This window comes from Cynoglossus semilaevis, chromosome 18 (genome assembly GCF_000523025.1).
Source record: "Cynoglossus semilaevis isolate Cse_v1.0 chromosome 18, Cse_v1.0, whole genome shotgun sequence".
In the NCBI taxonomy this organism is placed as follows: Eukaryota; Metazoa; Chordata; class Actinopteri; order Pleuronectiformes; family Cynoglossidae; genus Cynoglossus; species Cynoglossus semilaevis.
The window spans coordinates 10,577,737-10,599,540 of record NC_024324.1 but is presented as its reverse complement, the minus strand read 5'-3'; the positions used below and the strand labels follow the sequence as shown (position 1 = coordinate 10,599,540).

At 40.8% G+C, this 21,804-nt stretch overlaps 1 protein-coding gene across 1 annotated transcript in view; it reads right to left on the bottom strand.

Annotated features, from left to right (window-relative positions):
* The window catches only part of atxn1a (ataxin 1a), an 82,823-nt gene that overhangs the window by 22,986 nt on the left and 38,033 nt on the right, over window positions 1-21,804 (bottom strand). The gene's annotated exons all lie outside the window — the stretch shown is intronic.

Below are 21,804 nucleotides of genomic sequence, written 5' to 3'. Positions count from 1 at the left end.
ACCCAACACAGATCTTTGGGGATTTCTACCTTTGGGAGAAGCTGGAGAAAAAAGCACGAGTCCCAGTGAAACACCAAACCAGATGAGACTTGACTGCAGCTGTAACCTTGGCTACAGGCCACCCTGAGTTATATATAAACAGATGGTGCAGTGTGTTTAAAATATAGCATGTAACGTTATAAGGGACTGATACAGATCTTTTTTTTTTTTTAAATCAGTGAATGTGTTGAATAGTCTTGAGTGATGGCAGAGGAGCAGAAGGAAATTCTCCTGGGTTTCCTCAAAGTTCTATAAAACAGGTAGTGGTTTATTATTATATTATTATTATTTTAGAATGTAATAGAGGGTAGATGGTCTCTACTTATATAGCTTTAGTTCTGTTAACCAATCAGACCAATTTACACTGCAGATGCTGCCATCTTTCTACTGATAGTAAGGCCCCAAAAGGAGAGGCATATATAGATTATGAATTCTGAAATCCAACCCACAACCCAACAGGAACAACCAAAAATATGATGTGCAGTTGCAGTTTTTTTTTTAACTGTTTTGTCAAAGAGGTTGTCATTTCTGTCAATTTTAACATAACAGCATTTAACCCCAACTTCTGCTTCAACCTACTTTTAGTGTTGAGCTCCAAAAATGATGCAGATTGCATCAGGAAGGGTGTCTGGTGTAAATTATGAAACCCCTGAGGGAAGCTGTGAGGAGAGGAAATAGCCTTTGGACTCACATTTCAACCTAATATTTTAAATGAGATTAAAACAATTTGGATGTTAAAAGCAGTATGGCCTTTTTGATGAGAGAAAAACCCCCACAATATTAGTGTTTTTACCGCCTGAATGGCTAACAGAAAATGAAATGAAGGGACATTTGAAATAAATGGTCCTCAAGCACAGAGAAAGATTCCACTGGTTAAATCTGAGTTTATCCTTGAAGCTGTTTTTTTAGGTAGAAAGCGGTTGAATAGAAGGTGAAATAGCCTCCAGTCTAGTTCAGCTGTCTAGACCTGTATTCTGAGGGAGACCGTGACCTTGAGGACTGAGAACTTTTATAGACGTACAATAAAGACCTGTCATGTTTTATAGAAAGAAAGAAAAACTCCAGTGCTTTGAAAATAAAAAAACAACAAATGAGCAACAAGCTGACTTCAGCAAATACCCACACAGCAGCAGAAAGAGACAGACAAACAATGTACTTGTACTGAGGGACTAATTAGGCAGCTGGTGGTCGAATGATGGGGGTGTTAGAGGAGGATACATGAGAGCATGTTTCCTCCTGTTAGTCAGCTGCAGTGTGTGCCATTGTGTGTGTGTGTGTGTTTGCCCCTAGGCTGCGTTCTGTTGCATCTTTAATAAAATCAAGAAGGGTATTACAGAACATGTATCTTGTTTTTTTCCCTTCTGTTCTACATTACTAACAGTAACATGGGATGCAGTCTATTTATGCCATGCATGATTTCTCAGCTCTACTGGGAACTAAGTGCTGAGGTGGAATGAAATGTGATAATGGGTGAATGAAGTCTGGAAAAAGACACAGAGAGAGAACGTCTGGTATGTCAGACATGGGAAAATCAATAAGTCTCAACGGTGAGATTGGAGAATATTGCAGGGATGTGGCTAGGCTTACGCTAAGCATGTTCTGCATGTAGAGAAAGAAAAAAAAACAGCTGTAAGCATGGGGAGTACAGTTTCCAAAGATGCTGGGAAATGATGTATTGTTAAAAGAAAAAAGGTTTGTAGAGAAGCCATGGATCAGCAGACACCAGCTGGCTAAGATAAGTATGACGAGGTGTTGAACAGGCAAGAAGAGAAAAGATTTGAGAGAAAATGGGTGAGGAAAAGAACGGACGGTGACAAACAATGACTAATAAAGAGCTCAAAGGCTGAAAAGAATGGAGAGGAGGTGATGAAGAGGAGCAAAACGGAAGACAGATTGAGACAAACGGAGAGGGCAGAAAGGACAAGAGAGGCGACAGGGAGGCAGAGAAGGAGAAGCAGATGGTGGAGGAGAGGCAGAGAGAAACTCAATGGGAGCAAAAGACTTGGTTGAGCCAACGAGGCACAGCAGGGAGTAACAGAAAGCCCAAAAATGTCAGCGGAAAAGAGGAGGAGGATGAGGAGGGGGTGGACGGTGAGAGGGGGAACACGGCAGAAAGAGATGATGATTCACTCCAAAAGTCTGCTCTGGCTCTACAATTATGGAAAAGTACAGATGTTATAGACGTGAGGCTCACATTATTTAGTCAACAGTAGAGTAAGGCACAGGAGGAGGAGTTTCAGGTTATGTCTTTATCAACTAATTGGGGAAAATGTTTAGCTTTTGCCTCTTTATGAACTCATCCGTCAAGAGATTTATGCAAAAACAACTAATTAGGTTAGAAAAGAGAAGCACAATTTAGGTGATACACTTGAGAGGGAATTGATCTGTGGTCGCGATGGCGACAATATTTTAGCTCAGACTGAGCTCAAGAGTGCGTGTGTAACGGACACACATTCTTTAACGTCGTAATGACGAGTTACTGAGTGAAGACAAGTGTCAGAGTAAATCTGATGGGAGTTAACTGCCCATGAAGGCAACGCAGTTTCAGCCCGATTGCAAATTTCTTCCCTCCACCACACAAATAATTCGATAACTCTGCACCCACTCAGGACGTTTTGTCTCAATCCATCACATCTGAATCAGAAATTGAGCAGAGTAAATTAGTGGTGAAGTGCTCGGCATAAACCGCTAAGTGAATTGCAGACTGAGTTGAGGAGCCGAGTGAAGCGGGCAGCTGTGGTGCGTGGCTTCTTTTTTTTCTTTTTTTTTTAAATGCCGCTCTGTGTGCTGTGATTGCTTCTGTGCCCAGACGTTACATTACATTCATTAAGGAAACATCTTTGTCCAAACTCAAAAGTGATTCACAGTAATTGCATTTATCTCTAACATAGAGCTGTGGGATGCAGCATTATATGCAGTTAGGAGATGGAGCTATGAAAATAAATTCATATCAAAGTGTTTCTCAACAAGTTCACTTCACATACTGTACAGCAGCAACATCAGTGGGAAAATCATTAAAGGTGTCGATGTTATTTAGACCCCTAATAAGAGTAAACTCTGTACGTGAATTGCGGTTTTGTAATCTTGTAGTGTTGCTTTTATGAGGTTTCAGTCTAGTCTGCTGAGGTGTTTCAGGTCATTCTTATGAGTCAAATGTTGATGTTCCACAGTCTTTACTACAACACAGATGTGTAGAGGGGATTTATTTGATTGACATTTGTGAAGATCAGTCAATAACATCCACTTGGCCTCCTGGAGGTTTCTCATCAGTTCTGCGGTTTATTTTTCTCCCTGACTAGAACTGTTCTCATGGAAATCAAAGTTTCCTCCACTGTTAGGATTCCACCGACCACTCTCAGTGTTCCACATCTCTTCAGTGCATCTCCAAATACAACTCCTCAGGTTAGCAATAAAACATGTTTGCATTTATCACACTACGAACACTTCTGTCCACTCCACCAGAACCTCATCAGTGAAAGTATTTGTTTTCTAACCTCTCTCTCTCTCTCTCTCTCTCTTCCTCTCTGTCAAGTGTATCAAAAAAGTTCTCCACCCACAAATACTGCAACAGTTGCTAAAACATTTGACTACTGAACGTGTTGGCCCAGCATCACGCTGCTCTATTTTGAAACTGCCGTAGACTGAGGAACCACAAGAGCTGCATTCAAAAACCAACGTCAGCCAAGAGATTTTCTTCCACAAAGTTCTTGTAAAGGTCTGCATTCCTTGCTGAAACCCCAGCCACAGTGAAAAATCCAATGGCATGTCAACGTTTGTCTGGATAAACACAAGGTTTACAGTTAAAAGTTGGCACACGGGATTAAAAACCCTTGGTATATTGTGAAATTTAAATACTCAACACTCGTTACGTACTCACACGTGCTTCAAAGAGTCGTATCAAAGGCCTCTGCGTTCAGTTTGTTTTTCCTCTCACTGTAATCCCGTACACTCACTGTAGTACTATTCCGTGTCACGAGTATTACCGACAAAAACATTTACAGAAACACAGACAGAATTCTTGGGCAGCTGACGTAGCGTCTGACATTCGTGTCATAAAGATGAAGAATGGAGTGAGAATTTCTTTGGACACTTCTTTGGTGTAAATGGTCAGTCACTGGTGCTGTGCTGAGGAAATGCCTTTCTTAACCACAACCTCACTTCTCTGCTCTCTAACGCACAACATCTGACAAACCACAAACGAGAGACAACTGTCTGGAAGTCCAACATTTTCACAACCTACAGGAATGTTATCGCTGGTGTCCACATGTCTTCACTGATCACCGTCTTCCACTTGTCACCAGTCTTTTCCTGCGGTTTTTTAATTCCTGGCAGTGGTCTGAGCTGTTTTTATTAACCGATTCATTAAGACTTGCTGGAAGTGAGGGCGGACCACATGCAGTGAGGCAAATGGAACTGATACAGAGGTGAATGATCAAAAGAAAGGCCAAACATCTTTGGTCTTGTTGCCTCATTATAACCACAGAGTCAGGAGTTCATGTGAGTGACCCAGACTGATATCAACCCTTACTAAAAAAAAAGAATCAAAATGTGAAAGCTGTCCGGCTCACAGGCTGCTTTCATATAAAGTTTTAGGGTGGATGTACTTCATCCCTCCGTTTGCTCAGCAGCCTTTTCTTTTTTTTTCTTTCTAACATTAACAGCAAATGCAGAAAAACCAGAAACTCATTCCCAACAACATCAGCTCTTCTCCAACCACCCTGGGCCATTTGGAGGGACTTTACTAATGAATTTAAAAGGAAAAGTATAAATTCAAATGTAGTTATTAGCTCTCCTCCTGAAGGCTAAAGGCCGGGTGGGGCAGGCTACAGGCCTGTGGCCAGGAAACCAACCCTCTGCCCTGGCTAAACAGGTCCGTCAGGCAGGCTGGCATGTGGAGCGAGGCACGGCTGTTAGTGGCTGCGTTTAAAAATTAAGAAAAAAAACAAGAAAAAAAACAATGGTGCTTTTCATGGTTCATTGTTGCTGAGAATGACTTTCTGCTTCTGTGCATTCACTTGGGAGACCTGGCCTGGGAAAAAAACAGAAATACCTCCAAAAGCATGTACATACAGTATAGTGAGACATCAGTTCCCATCTGCATAAACCTTGTTTTTGATAATAGATGTATTTAGACAAGTTGTTTTAATTTAATCCTAGCAGGGCTACATGTGCAACATACAGACGAAGGAGATGAAAACAAAGACCAAAAATCAGACAAAATAGCGAAAGTCAGAGACCAAGTTAAAGGGGGAATTATGGAGGGAAAGGTGACTACAACTACAAAAAGCCAAAAACCTAGTCTGTACTCAAAGTTTGCTTTGTATTATACATTATTTTTTTTATTATTAATAAATATTTAATTGCCTTTCTTGACCAGGAAAGTCCCACTGAGCTCACAGCTTTTTTTAAACGTTGTCCTGGTCAAAAAGTAGCAACAAAACCCACAGATAGAACTGACGCAACAGTTCTGCTAAATTAATTAAAGATAACTTTTTTTTTTGAATAAATATATTTTGCATTTTACATATATGAAGGACAAAAAGTACAGATCAATGATACTTTTGGACTTGATAAAAATATGATTAAAGACAGAAAGAGTCAAACTTCCTGCCTGTTGACATGTTTCAGCAGCTTTAGGAGCTGATTTCCTCCTGGTGTCTCTCCTTTTTCTGTCTCCTCTGCACTCATTATTCACACACTAACCACCGCCCACATCACACCTTCTTTTCTATATTCATGACAATGTCTCCCTTTGTATAACGATGGAGACAGGTCACCGTGTCCTGTTTGGAGTTGTACTTTGTAAGGTTGTACAAGTTGTGGGTGGAGTCGCACACGTGCACGCCTGTACGTGAACACACACTCATGCAACACAGAAAACATGTTATCTGAAATAAAGACAGTGGATTAAGACTAAGATTTCAAGGCCATATGTCAGTGTTACATGAGGGCATGTTGAGAAAAAAAAAAAAAAAGAGGAAGCGTGCTCCTCTGCCAGTCTTTCCTCTGGCAGACACACAAGGACACAGACACACACCCACAGTGTTATTTAATCAACCTGTTTTTCTTTGCAAATACAAAACCATGCAGTAACATTTACAGCCCAGTAAAGTGGGAAAGAAAAACAAAACTGCAGAATTGTGTGTTTCTAAGTTAATTAAACGATGGACATAATATTTTCACTACATTCAGCACAGCTCTGCAAAACCCTGGAATTTCACCTGGAAATCATTCCAATATATACAATTAAAATAATGTGTGTCCCAAACAGTGCCGTAGCACACGCACATGTCACCGACACAGCATCTACTGTGTGCTGTCTGCCACTTTCTTTGTTCTCCTAAATGAGACATTACTGCACAGACTCTGCAGCCCAGCTGTTCCAGTCGTGCTGCTCAGCTTGCAGAGCACGGCATGGCTGCTTGTGGCCACATGAGTGCGCTGCGGAGCATCGCAGAGGGCAATAAATATTGGTAGCAGTAAACAGGAGAACACAGACTGAGGCGGCAGTGTTCAGCAGAGCGTCATATACCTGGAAATCAAAGTGGATTTCATCTGTATGTGATGAAATGTGATTGTCTTTGTTTGGATTTTTTGAGGCTTCACTGCAAGGACAATCTGACATTGTGCAGACACAATACAAAAGTCTCCTTAAATGTAACATTGTGTTTTTTTCAAGGGAAAAGCTTAGAAAAAAGTGTAATGGTTAGAACAGAATTAAGAGGGTTTTGAACTTTATATGTGATGTGATGAAGGTTAAGGCAAGGACAGGACGGTGCAGTGTGTATGTGAGCATCCTCACAACTACAAAGAGACTGTGTGTGTGTGTGTGTGTGTCTGATATTAAAGGCAGATTGCATCTCGTCTGTGATACTTGGCATTTGCAAGGCAATGACAATCAGCACTCTCTCCTCTAACACACACACACACACACACACCACACACACACACACATGCAGCCCAAGGTCAAAACAAAAAGGATAAGTGTGGTGGTGAGTGGATCTCTCTCTCTCTCTCTCCCTCCCTCACTGTCTGTCTGTCTTTGTTTGTGTGTGTGTGTGTGTGACATCATTACTAGAGCAGAACAGAGCACACAGAGTAGTGGACAGATGCAGAGGCTGGTTGTTATGGTCAGTTACACTCTGAGCTCACTGCCCAGTAATCACACAATTGGACCTTGTCACCAAAGTTGTGTGTGTGTCTGTGTGTGCGTGTGTGTTTTATAGTGTGTACGTGTGATCCCTCCTGTAGTATTTGTGACTACCTGCAGCTCCGAGGACAGACGGACGCCCAGACATGTGCACACGTGCTGCGGTGTTTATAGATATCCCTCGTACAACGCTGCTGAACAGATAATCAATCAGATGAGCAGATTGCTCTCCAAAGGTAGACGCACACGTACGCCCGGAGCTCAACATGTAACAAATGCAGTATTTTATCTTAAGGGAGAAGTTCAGCTCCTCTGGAGGCTGTGTGGCGCTCTGGCACTCACTGTCTTGTGGGGAGAAGAGTAGATTGGAGAAAACCTCCACAGTAGTAGAGAGCTGCTGGCTGGCAGCCTGTGTTGAGTGCTGAGAATATAGTAAATGTAGCATAAAGGTAAAATGTGATTTCTAACTTATACTGATCTTCTTTTTATGTTGAAGGAAATGAGAGCTGGGAGCTTAAAATACATATTGCGGTAAAATTTTAAGGCATTGACGGTAATAAAACTCTTGAGGATAGCGACAGACTGCAGCATGGAGAGCACAGCTACGGTGATGGAACTGGCAAGAAGACGTTTGGACTCTGTTCAGGTCAGGGTGTAAAAGGAGAACCATCAGAGGTGTATGGCAGCAGTGCCAATGTGGTAAAGTCAGAATGAGGAGGTAAGTAGTCGCCAGGAGTATGAGACAGTCAGGCTGAGAAAACTGTGGTGAAGATATAGTAGAAGACTATCAAAGAGTTTGACTAAAGGTTGGACTTTATATTTGGACCCTTTGTCTCAACATGTTAAAAGTCTGTATGAAGTAATAAAAGTATTTTAGACTCTTTTACTTAACAAAAATGTTGCTAACATTTAGGACAGTATTTAGCTTTAGCTTGGGCCAAAATGATATTAAAAAAAGCAGGTGCTTCACTTTCTAGGAAGTACAAGACTGACTGCTTTGAAAGCAGATCTGTTCCACCTCTCACATGTCCCCTATCAGTTTACCAATCACACACATACACACACACAGAGCTGCTTCTCAGATGACCACCCATTGAGAAGCGAATGGAGGAGACACAATACAACCGTCGTGTCACAAACAAACAAACAATCGTAGCCTGGGTGGCTGTGATATCGTCTGAGCTGCTGAACAAATTGAGTTGCTTGAAAGGAACTGATGACGAAAGGAGAAACTCGAAAGGTTATGAAAACAAAACAGGTTTTTTTTTTCTTGGATTAACTTTCTTTCAGTCAGGCTTAGTGCGGAGCAGGAGACATGAATTGTGTTAGTGTCTAGTCTAAAGCATGGATTTTCAACCCCGATATAACACAGCACAGAACATTAGTCACAGCTTGAGCTCCCACTAATGACACTGTAGATACTTAATTTGCTTTTCAACTAGATGACAACAGCAATACTGCTCTTTGATGAAAAGAGAAAGTAGGAATATGCTTTTGGTGATTGTAGCAATGATTGAACAGTTATACCGGCTGCAATAAAAAATCTAATTGGTCTCTGCTGAAAAAGTAATTGATGAGGTTTGAGGTGTCGCGCTTCATCTCATCACTGAATAAGACATGTTATGGCCTCCATTAAATAATCAGCAGTTGGTGTTTTAAAAGCTCTTGGTTATTATGGCGCATTTCTCAGGATAGACGGAGCAGCTGTGCAGCCTGTTGCCTGCACTGACCATCAAGGTCACCCATTATGAATAAAGGTAAATAAACAGTGCTTACCTGACACATTTCTGGTCTTAATAATCATTTAACTTAGTTTAAACTACATCCCATTCATCCACCTCTGGCCTTTCCTCCACACATTATTCTATGACAGAAAAAATGAATAAAAGTAAAAGAAAAACTCGATATTTTTAACATGTAGTACTGTTGCTGGTGGTTTTAAATGCAGGCGGCAATGTCCTGCTTCTGAGCATGCTTTAAATACACAAGCAACACGACTGTTTGGACTGATGAGAATGAGAAAAGTGGATACAAATCAGATTGAGGATTCAGGAGGAGGCCCGGGTCAGAAACAAAAATCAGATTTGTGTGATTTATTTAGAGCCGAATTAGGATGCTATTCATGTTGCTTTGGTCTTGTAATAACATTTTGAACAGTTTTAGTGACAAAATGACAACCTAGCTGGACAGTGTTCCTACTCAGCAGGCAGCAGCCGACTGTGTTACATCATCTATCCTCTTAATTATTCATTAGGACAGTTCTATAGATCTATATAGACAGAGGTCTATGTTGAAATCTACAGGAGTATAAACAAACACGGCCACCGATCAAACCCACGACGTTCTGGTCAGGAGATGAGCAACTCGACTATTCCTTTAGTCAGTGAAATCACCAGAGGTGGTGAGAATCCAGAGTCAAACAAAATGCACAACTGCAGAATTTAAAAAGTCTCTTTGAACCTAGATGATGCACAACTGCAGAATTTAAAAAGTCTTTTTGAACCTAGATGAAAGATTAAAAGATTAAAATAAAGGCGATAGATTCAGATGATAACAAAAGGGACGAACAAAGGAAAGAGAGAGAGAGAGAGAGAGGACACCAAAAGAAGAAATGTAGAAAGAGTTTGATGAAGAAAAAGAACACTGCGAGTCCCTCTCCCTCTTTCATTCTGAGATCTTCAAAGACTAATGCAGCACTCCTGAGACGCTGCACTGATGACACACACAGCAGCTTACAACAGAACATCCAGCTGAGAGACAGAGTCGCTGCTACCTTCTTCTGAAACAAACTAATGATACACTAGAAACTCTGGGCAGACAAACGGAGGCAAAGAAAGGGGCTGAGTCACACGTGGATATAAATGACAAAGGCATGGCAGAGACAGAGGACAACCGCTGGCACAATGTCACTGGGAGACAGTACGTTCGCAGGACGGTGACATACTTTTATTAGAAAGTGAAGCAGAGGAGAATCCTAATGTTACAACGTTATTAAAATTCACACGAGCAGCTTAAAACAATATGTTTGCATCATCGAAGATGTCATGGCTGACAAATAGCACCATGTTGTGTAGACAGCTCTTCACGCTGCTCCCTACTGGTTGAAAGGAATAGGCTGTCAAATGTCAAATTAATTAGGTTGAAAATCAAGGGAGGCCCAAGACGTTATTTCTTTGAATTTCATTCAAGGTCATTTAAAATCAAACAATGTGTTCAATGTGTTTCGTGTATAATATTATTTTCTTAAAGAGTTTTCTCCCACTGTGTGGCACTATACATCCCACACTTGTCCCACTACTTCAGTTTTGGCCTGTTTTGGGTGTGTGCATCAGTGTTACTGATGTGCCAAATGAAGGAGTTGAGAAACATGACTTTTTTTTTTCATTAAATCTCCCATATTGTCGCAATTTGAGTTTGGTTCCAGACAGACACCCCCAACTAAAACACATCTTTACAGGGACCTGCAGAAGCGAGGGGTTAGCATATATAAATAAAACCACTCCTCGATCCCCATAAGAGCTAACAAATGAACTAAGAAGTACCAACACCACTGCCTTTCCAAGATTAGAAGATAAGTCTGCACACAGGTTTATCACCAACCGCCACGGCTGATAAAATCTCAGACTCATTATTTGTTGCACACTTTTGTTTCTCCTCACTTGTCTCACCCACCTTTCCCTTTGTCTCAGTATCTCCTCAAACCAATTCTCCAGCCTGCGGTCCTCCCTTTCACCCCCCGTTGTTGAAACTCTGTCACTTTGTCTCTTCTGGTAGCTCCAGACGCTGTGAATCTTTCTCATTTGACCTTCCTACTTTCTCATTCTCCCTCCACCCACCACCACTTCAGCTGGTACAATAGAACTGTCGGCCTCTTCGTCGGTTTACTCATGTGTGGCCCATTGCGCACTGAGCACACTTGTCAAACGAGCAGTGGAGGGATGTTTTATACGCAGCTCCATTCCATGCTCAGTTGGTTAACTGACAGGGCGTTGCATTTGATTTAGACAAGTATGAAGACTGTGACAGTGCTGCACAAGATACAAGATGCAGAAAAAAATAAACCCAGAGGAAGCAGCAGAAGCACAAACCCAGATGAAAAAGCAGTGAACGGTACTTTTTTTTTAATAAAAGATCATTAAAAACTATTTCATCCTGGCTGTAGTCAGTTTGTGTAAATCACTTTTTAAAAATCCCTGCAAACTAATGTACACTTCACCAACGGGAGGAAAACTCCCGTGTTATTTTTGGTTGCCATAACTTTGTCTTGTACTTGTAATTTGAACAGAGGCAGATTATTGGCCGTCATTTCCCTTTAAGAGGAAGTGGGTTCCTTTAACCAGTAACACACTGAGCTACATCTATTTATAACACTGCTCTTTTACTCACATTTACATTTACTAGCAATGAAAAGCACACACTAACACACACACACACACACTATAATAGCAGCCACAACACAGGAAGGACATGGACGACATTCACACATAGACGTGTCTTCTCATGCTCATTTGCATACATATTTGTAATTAAAGACCCATTCTGTCACTGAGGATAATGAGAGATATACTCTCACACATGTGTGCGGTTTTTTTGTCCCTGTAGAATTGTTTTTTAGGCCATTTTGGATACTTTTAGGGCAATTTTGTTACATTGTGAAATTACAATATCTCTGGTTTAACTTTAACCTAATTCTGGGCAGTATTTAACTTTTTTTTGGCAATTTTTTAGACAACTTAGACCACTTTCACTTATTTTTTCCAAATATATCTGCAATTTCCTTAACTATATTTAAAAGCTTAAATGAATGTTTAACCCTCCTGTTATGTTATGTACAGAAGGCATTGTTTGTGCCATCTCTGCCAAGCAGTTCCCAAAAAAAAAAACAAAAAAAAAAAAAAAACCCCAGTGAACTATTGCCCCACTGACTTTGAATACATTAAGCCCCTCATACTTAATTGGGTTTTAATTATACCATGCATCAAAGAGACCTTATCACAGAGTATTTACATGGATCAGTGTTATTACTGCCTGCAGCACGGGTTGGATGTGTGGATCACAGTTTTAGTTTATAGGAGGGTCAGAAATTATTGGGAGCGTTGGGCAAAATGCCCTTGAAAATGGATGGATTTGAGACAATGTCTGTTGTACAGTTAACCGGTGGAAAAAAAATGATATATATGTTTTTATTAAAAATAAACATATACCTAAATGGGATCAAACTGGTATAAATGAAACATATAAAAACCAGGACCACGCATCACTCACTCATTACTGTACTGTACAAAAGTAAAAATATTTATTACAGCTGGTGTAAAAAAAAAAAAATAGTTGAACATTAAAAGTGCTGGCAAAAAACACAAGTTAAATTTACCATAAACAGTGCACTCGGTCATCTGCCTTCATCTGTGTAAACTTTACACCATAATTCTACGAGCCCATTGGTCCACATAGTTACTAAGTGTGGGTGCAGTTAGAAAAATGAGTTCCTCGGTCAATAACTATACTGTTTAATCCATAATGTTTCATCGTTGTGATGCACGGATCGACCTCGCTGCGCTAATTACAGCTAATATGTGTAATGTATTGGTAACAAGAGGGAGGGAGGTGAGACAGAATGAGGGAGAGACAGAACGAGAGCGAGAGAGAGGGACAAAAAGGGAGACAGATTAAAAGAGGGGAGGAGGAGAGAGAAAGAGAGTTGGAGAGAGGCATTTGGGGAGAGAACGATTTAGAGGGAAGGAGGGAGTAAAAGAAAGAGAGAGAGAGGTGAAATACAGACAGTCAGAGGGGAGTGGGTGAGTGTGAGATTGAGAGAGCGAGGGAAAAAGAAAGAGGAAGAAGGTGAGATGGGTGAGGGATAAGTGGGGGTGACAATGTGGTTGTAACAGCATGTATGACATCACTACTATGACTGGGCGCTGGCTAAAGGAAGGTCATCATGGCTTCCTGCCACCAGTTTGTGGGCCTGTGTGTGTTTGTGTCTGTGAAACATTAAAAGTCTTGTGAAATTCCACCCAGCCTTGGTTCACCTCCCCTTAACTCCCCTCTCTGTCCTCCTCAATCTATCCATTCCTGTTTTTCTTTAACCTACATGACATTCATCCCTCTGACAATTTGTCTTCCTGTCCGGCTCTCTTTACTCCATCTCCGCTCAATGCCATGCCGCATACTAAATAAAATCAAAGGCCATTTACCGGATATTTATGTCAGGCACAGAGACAACAGAGTCATCAACTTATCTTTTTCCTCTTTTACTCACTTTTATCATCAGACTGCGGTCTACTTTTGCTCTCTATATCCCCACTCTTCCCCCCCAACCTCACCCCCCCCCCCCTCCCAACCCCTCCCCCCCCCCTCTCTACTCTGCTGCCTTCCTTCATTTGTCTCTCCCCTCCCTCCCTGTCCTTCACCTACCTGTATCTGCAGAGTGCATTACTGCTACACTTCCTTGTATATTGTTGCACACTGGGTAATTGCGGTTCTCCCAGTTACAGTCATAAAGTCTCCCAGCACACACATAGACACACTGCTTGAGCATAAACAGAGTGATCATAAAGCTGACACTGCTGTCATTCAGACTTATAGTGTTATAGAGAAACACCCACGGATAAAGTAAGCATGCTGCGTGTGTGTGTGTGTGTGTGTGTGTGTGTGTGTGTAGTACATTTGTAGGGGACAAAGGGGAGCCACTAAGACAATATAATAAAGACAGACCAATGAAGAACAAACTTATGTCCGTATCAAATTTGTGTTTTACTGTGGGACCTGTCCAGAATTATTTTGTCACCCTGGTCACACTGTGTGTGTGTGTGTCCTTGTGTACGTGTGTGTTTATCTAAACTTTTTAATGATTAAAAAAATACTTCTATAGATGTTGGAACACTTTACTGCAGGAATGAGAGAGTATTTTAAGAAAGAAGGTTTAAATTAGAGGTAAAACTAAGATGTGAGTCTTAAGAGGCAAATGTGACCGTCGTCATATCTGTCATAATGCTAAGGTAAAAGCAAAGTTTAAAATCTGCTGCATGACTTGAAGTGAGGGTTGTTATATTTGAACCTGACTGATGATACTACAATATCAAAAAAATGGTCAGTGTCTGGAAACACTCAACATGTCTAACTGAAGAAATTCATAAAAAACACTGCAGGAACCAACAAACGTGGTACTGCAGTGCTGTACGTGTGAAACTGTGAAAGAAGACGCTCAGCAGACACATATTGCAGTAAACTCACGGTGACAAAAACTCAGAGAGTAATGCAACGTGTTAATGTCCCCTGTATTATCTGTATGAGCCAGTGTGAAGCCACTGTAATGCACTGTTACGATTGAAGGGGAACACCAGTTCACTCATAAGACATTTTCTATACGAGTCTACTAATGCTAGTTAAAGGACAGGAGCAAGAGCAGAAGGAACAGGTAATGACAGATAAAGGTGAGGAGCAGCGGGACAAGACGTAAACTGAGACACAGAGGAAATACACACACAGTGAAAACTAAGAAGTGCGACACACACTGTCTGCAGAGGAAAAAGTGCTACATTCCATCAACAGGAGGAATGTCTGCTCAACAGCTGCTCAACGTCCGCATGAGGAAATTGGCCGAGGAGATGACATTCCTCACCTACTACAGAAGAAATAAAGAGTTCAAATGCAACATCTGCATTAGGACAAAATGCACAGCAACAGAAGAGGCAGCATACAGCGGGGAAGATGTGTTGAGAGTTGATATGTCACACTCGGAAGAAACAGGAAAGAATTGTTCAATTGAGGCTCAGCAGTTAGTGTTTTTTGTTTTAGGAAATTCACTAACAGAGAGGTACAGAGCATTTCTCTGGATCTGAAAAAATAACAGGGTCTAGAATCAGATGATTATACTGAGAGACGTTAGGAGTGGCAGAGAAGTATGTGAAGGTGCCGTTGGATATGTGATGCAATACAAAGACAGTGGCATTGAATGCATTCTGAATGACAGACGGCTTATGAAATTGATGGTTAAAGATGAGGTCAAGTAGGAGGCGCTATCATTGAGCGTTCATTACCATATTTTGTAACCACTTGCTCAACACTGACGAGGCCTTATTCAACATTTAATGTCTAACAAAGTGGCAGTCAGTCAGTTTCCCTGAATGATATACAAAGCCACACTTTTGACCTTGAAAAGCAAACTAATCCAGTTATGACATGAACTGCATTCACCAACAAATAAAGGATTTTCTTCCCACAATAATACAGTGTAATACATTCTGCCAACGCTGCTGAATGTGCGACTGTCTGACTTTACAGCCGTCTGAATGGCTCAAAGCCTGTTGAACAGAGCAGCTGTGTGACTCACTGCACAGCTGTACAACTGGCCGACACACACACTGAGTGTGTGTCTGAATGGCTGGCTGCCTGGTTACTCAACAGCTGTGTCAGTGACCAGAGTGAGGAGCCGATTAACTGATTAGGGTAACGGGTTTTGTGCAGCGGCATCCCATTTGTTAGTGTTTGGTGTACACATAGCCCTCTTTCATGTCCCGTGTGTGTGTGTCTGTTTGAGCGTCTTGTTTTGGGACTGTTGCTCACTGCTGTTGCACAATACATATTGTATAACAACTGGCAACGCGTGGGCGGCTCCACCATCTGGAGAGATGCCACTCCTGTCGTGCCTGACATTACACACGTCAGATGTGTGTGTGTCTATCTATGCATGAGGTTTGTACGTGTGTGTGTGTCTACCCTGCAGCTACGAATAAATAAACCGTCTTCTACAGTAGAAGGGTAGCTGAGTTCATGTACATAATGAATCAAAGGGGCAACATGGAATGCAACATCACACGTCCTCTGTATTTGTCGAGCACATCTTTCCTTTACCTCCCAATTATCACTACACGTGTGTCTGCTCTCACACGTGCATCACTGATCGTATACATGGGGATTCTCCATTACACTGTTGCTCTGTGTTATTGTCCTCTGGGTATTTGGCAGCTGACAACAAATGGTGAAGACTTCATTATGTGGCTTAGCAGGAGCAACAGTCTCGCTGTTTTGCCAGGGGTTCAACAGGTTCCCAAAGAGATGGACCTTGCCCCACAAACATCTAAATCTACAAATAAACAAACACAAACTCGGTGGGGAGGCAGTCAGTGTGTGCTCTCTTCTTTTCGTCCACTCCTCCTCTATTATCTTTTTATTTTTTTTTTTTTGAAAGAAGTCTCCAGACAGTTTAAACCAAAGGAGTGAGGTTTGAGGTCAGTGAGTTCTGGTGCTGAAAAAAAAACAAAACAATTCCTTTCCTCTGTTATCTAAAGAACTGATACATGTTGTGTTGCACACATATTGTGATAATATTTTGAGCTACTAAAGGTTCTAGAATATATAATTTAAAAATATGGCCTCCATAGTGTTGTTCAGAACTGTTTCATCCACTGACTGTGTAGGACCCAGAACAACAGGTCTACTTGTCAAAAACCAAGTCCACAGGAAATGGATGATGAAACTATTTCTCCTCTCCTTCAACAGGTGACAGTTCAATGTGCTTTACCGGGAGAAGAGTCTCTCTAAACTCACATAGGCAGAAAGTGTTAAGTGAGAATTTAAGCCTGGGTCAACTGTACCAAATGACCCACAGATTGGTACTGATCTGCAGACTGGGGGTTGGGAATCCCTGTTGACATTCTAAATTGACTATGGGTATAAATGTGAACATGAATGTTTGTTTCAACATGTGGCCCTGAGATAGACTTGCGACTCACACGTCCCCTCAACTTTCCCCCCGTACTCCTCTGACTCCTACTCATCTAATTCAGGATCAGTAGCCACAGCAACACAGTCAAAAAGGTCTGTGTTCACTGGTGCTGTTACCATATAAACCCATATGTTGACATCATGCAGACAGAAACACAGCACAGAGCAGAGCAGACGAGCAGTGGGAATCCTGTCCATCACCTTTAGCAGTAGATCAATCAAAATTCCTGCTCTCTCATCGGTGTACTAACAGATACAGACACAGACAGGAGGAGAGAATCCTTACGTCAGCTCCAAGTTAGCGCTCAAGAGTGAACTGTTGCTATGGAGAGGGAAAAACGCCGTGTTTCAGTCTATTTTTAAGTAACTAATGTTACTGATTTTCATTTCCAACAGCAAATATCAGAATGAAACAAACTGTGATGGCGACGTCTGAGATGTGTTTCAATCATCTCCTCCCTGCTGTGACTGATCTATAACTAATCAGAAATATGGAATGGAGATAATGATGACTGTGAGGCTAATTGGTATGCTAACATTAGAAGAGCATTTGTGCTGCTTTTTGTGAATAAAGTACATGAAATGTTACATGGCAGGACCGAATTTGAGTGAATAAACTAATATTCCAACTTTGGATTTTTTTTTTTTTCCCACATTAATATTTATTCACATCACAAGTGTAAACCTGTGCATGGCTCGGTTCGTTTTTGTGTCAAGGTGAATGTGTAAGATTCACACAGACAGCGAAGTGTAAGACCGTCTCCATTTATAGCAGACAACTTCACGCCTCAATAGGAAGGCCCTGGAGTTCACATTCTTCCTGTATTCCCAGCTTTTATTCCTACAACTATCACCTAAGCCATTACTGATTATTATTTCCGGCATTTAAATTTTTATCCCACTTATTTGAATGGGTTTTTACAGTAGTTTATACATGCAGAGCCACTGTGGTTATCGTGTCTGTTTTGTCGATGCTGCACAGCTGCTTTAAGTAGGGCTTTGGAATAGTTTCAATTAGAATTTCTAGAATTTCCATCTAAGCGACATGTTTTTATTCTCTAATAATATTTTGTTGCTCAATTTCTGCTTTATTTTGTAGTAAATTCACCTGGGCACAAAGCCCTGCACATCAATTAGTTTAACAAAGTCACATGAATGCCTCGTCGCTGCTGTAGGTGAACACAGTATCTGAGATTTAGGGCAGTGAACAAAGTGATGAATAAAGAGCTACTGTAGCTCTGAGCCACTGTCCCACTTCTGCCAAGAATATTGGCTAAATAATGTTTTCAATTAAATCACATTTTTTATTTAAATGGCTGTTCTCGACACCATGTAACAGCTTTTTTGCTTTTTAAGGCTTTTCAAGCCAAAACTGAGAAATGTCTGAATTAAACAAACCGACACTGTTGTCACATTAGAAGATACAGTATATCAATAAAACTGAGAACAAAATAAATGAAAGTATGTATATATTTGAAATCATTATTTAAAACATTAAGCTGCTAAGCTACTGCGTACAGACTATTCGGCCTTTGGATCTGCCCTTTTTCAAGTACAACTACAAATTATTGAATTAAGCACTGGTCCCAACACCAGTATTGGTATTGGTCCAAATATTAGTACTGGTAACAGTATCAGTCCTGATACATTAAGGCATATAGTTCAATGTTAAAGGTTGTTATTTTACAGTATAATACTTCTATAATGCATGCAATCTTTATTTCATCCTACTATTATAATAATAATATAGCCATAATTAATATTATATAATTATATAATAAAACAATTTCAGATTAGACTGTCTGGGTTACCAAAAAAAAATATATATATAATATATTCACAGATGAAATATATTCAATGTCTTTGACATTAGAGTTTAGTATAAATCTTACTAATGTCTTACTTCATTCTTTCTAGGGAGAAAAAAAACCCACTGCACTGAGAAGCAGGAAAAGTGTGAAATGTGTGGAAATAAAAATAGCCAGGGAGTTATGTGGGATAAAAAGGCAGAAACATCTTGCTGCATTTTTCATGTGCCCACCTGCTTGAGCACACAGGAGTGTTATTAATCCATTTACTGTACATACCAGCTCACAGATGTGTACACAACTGCCCAAACGGGGAGACAACTGGAAAAAGAATAAGCAATTTGTGAATTACATTCACAAAAACAGTGTGTTTGGCTACATTTAGATCAACAGACAAAAAAAACATAAAATATGTGTGTGTTTATTTTTTATTTTTTGTTCACACCTAAAAAGTGCGTGAGTGTGTGAAAGTTATCTGCTTTTGGCAAGTCACTGTAAAAGACAGCACTAGACTCTGCGTGTTCCGCAAAAACTTCTGTAAAACACCCTCCGACCCCCAGGGGGTTTATCGTATTTGTGACGTCTGATGGCAGCTCTTTAAATAAATGACAATGTATAACCACACTCTGTGTAACACCCAGGCTCCATAGATCACAAAGACACGCCACCAGTACTGTTATGTCATATTTCATACTTTCCGCCCAAGTCCAGGAAGAAAACATTTCGTACACACGTCCCCTCTGGACCGTGTAATGACTACTATGCTGTAAAAATGTGTGTTTGACAGTGTGTGTCCTTCCACCTCTTATTGAAGACTTTGTGCAGAAACTCACTCACACACGCAGGTCTGGAATGGTCGTGGGAAACATTATTTGGCTGCAATCCGAAAAAAGGCTTTTTTTTTATAAAAAAGCATTAGGGAAGTGTTGTACTAACACTACATGGAATAATGTAGACACCTTCAAACATGTGAGCTATATCTGCCAATCAAAGAACAGGATCAGGATTGACCATCATTTAGAATGGACCACACCACCAGCCTTTCAGGCTTTTCCTAAACAGAAGAAATAAACTGCAGACCTTCAGCCAATGGAAAAGATAAACTCAGAACTGTAATAACAGCTGTGTGTATCAATATTAAAGAGCAGAGGGGGAGAAAAGAAACAATGGCAGAAGAGCAGACGGTCGACGATGGAACTGTAACTAGCAACTGTTTCCATTTTCAGACAATCTGCTGACTGAGTCGTTAGACACTAATTCAATTGTAATTGGCAAAAAAGGAGTAAAAAGAATTCCACGAGGAAACGTTTCAGAGGACCTTGTAAAGAAAACAGATTTTCTTCCCCACTAAAGATGCAACTTTCATGTCTTAAACTTAAACTAAAAACCCTTCTTTGATCTACCTTGCTCGTCGACTCCGTCTCTTTCCTTCTCTCTGCAGCCAAAACATGAGTAACAAGCCACAACTGTTATCTGACATGATCGACACGCTGCATGTTCCTTTGTAGAACCACAGTGGTTATTACAGCACCATCAATCCATTCATGTCATAAAAAGTCCTGATAAAAACCTGTCCTACAGCCAACACTGAACCACAACTTCTGTCTACACCCTCCATCCCCGCCCCCCCGCTCCAACCTTTATTGGAGCTGGCACTATGCAGTGATACATGACACCCAAGATATGCAAACAAAAGGTATCGCTGCTGGGCAGGTCAACCATCTCAGCACTATTGTCTCTAAGAAATGTAGCGTAGTGAGCTCAGTTGTTGTCATTGTCACAGATGTGTTTTAGGTCACCCTGCCTCAGTGTAGTTTGTGGCAATGATTGGTTTAAAGCTTTGGTACACTGAAGAAATTGTCACAATACATAATGGCTGTGCTTTAAATTACACCACTATTAAGATTCTCTGCTGTATACATTTGCATGTTTAATCAGGGTAAATCTAACTGTTCACTGATCTACTCACCATTAAAGGTTGTTTTATTTTCAGGTTTTAATTCTATAAACATGGGAGTTGACAAATATTTTTACTTTAACAAATTTATTATTTATATATTATTTGTTGCAATGTCACTCTCTAAATGAGTACAAACATGGGCTCACCTGATGGCTCCCCTAACTACATGGTGGGTCAAAGGTCAACTAAGAAGAGGAACGTCTGTTTGATGTACCTCACAGTGAAGAAGGCGTGGAAAACATTATGTTGACTTGTTGTTTTCATGGTAAACAAGTACAACCCACAATGTAAATCTCGCAGTGACAGCCTTGTCGTACAACAGACTCACTTTGATGGCTGCAGGAACGTATCAAGTTAACATTTTATTCTCTATTGAATAAAGCCAGGCATGTTGGAGCTAAACTGCATAAAGAGTTCTGCAGTGATGAAGTGTAGCATGTACAGCAGTTGGCATAGCATAATTTAATGAAAACACTTTTTACAAAAAAAACTACACTTCATCTATTCACTGGCATTTGCTTTAACAGATGAGGGTGGGGTCCTATAAAAAAAAGTCTGCTAGTGAGAGAGCTGGGACCATAGAGGGCAGTAAATAATGACTGTCTCAATGCACAGGAGATTTTTAGACACGGTAATAGCAGGCTGTAATATGGGCCAAATCTGTCCCCAAGGACGACACTGGATTAACCAACATCACTCAAATCGCACAAATGCACACGCAGAAGTGCTGGGGATCAATCTTCACCCAACCCCATCCCACTTATTTAATAAAGGATAATAAAGGAGGGAGGAGGAGGACACAGAGAAAAGAGGGAGAGGAAAGATAAGATTGTGTGAGAGAGAGGAGTGAAGTGAGGAGAAGAACTAAAGAGGGAGGAAAGAATGAAAGAGACAGAGCAGAGAAAAGAGGACAGCAGTGTCAATAATTCACAAACGCTGGCTTCGTTTAGAAGAGAATCAATGCCTAAAGTGAATCCATGCGTCCAGCACACCTGACACACCGTCCTCAGTGTCAGGTGCAATCTGATCAATTTGGCTGGGGAATACTTTGGAATTTGTGCAAGAGCGTGCAAAAAAAAAAAAGCACGAAAAAACCCTGTTATGTTAAGACGTATACGTGT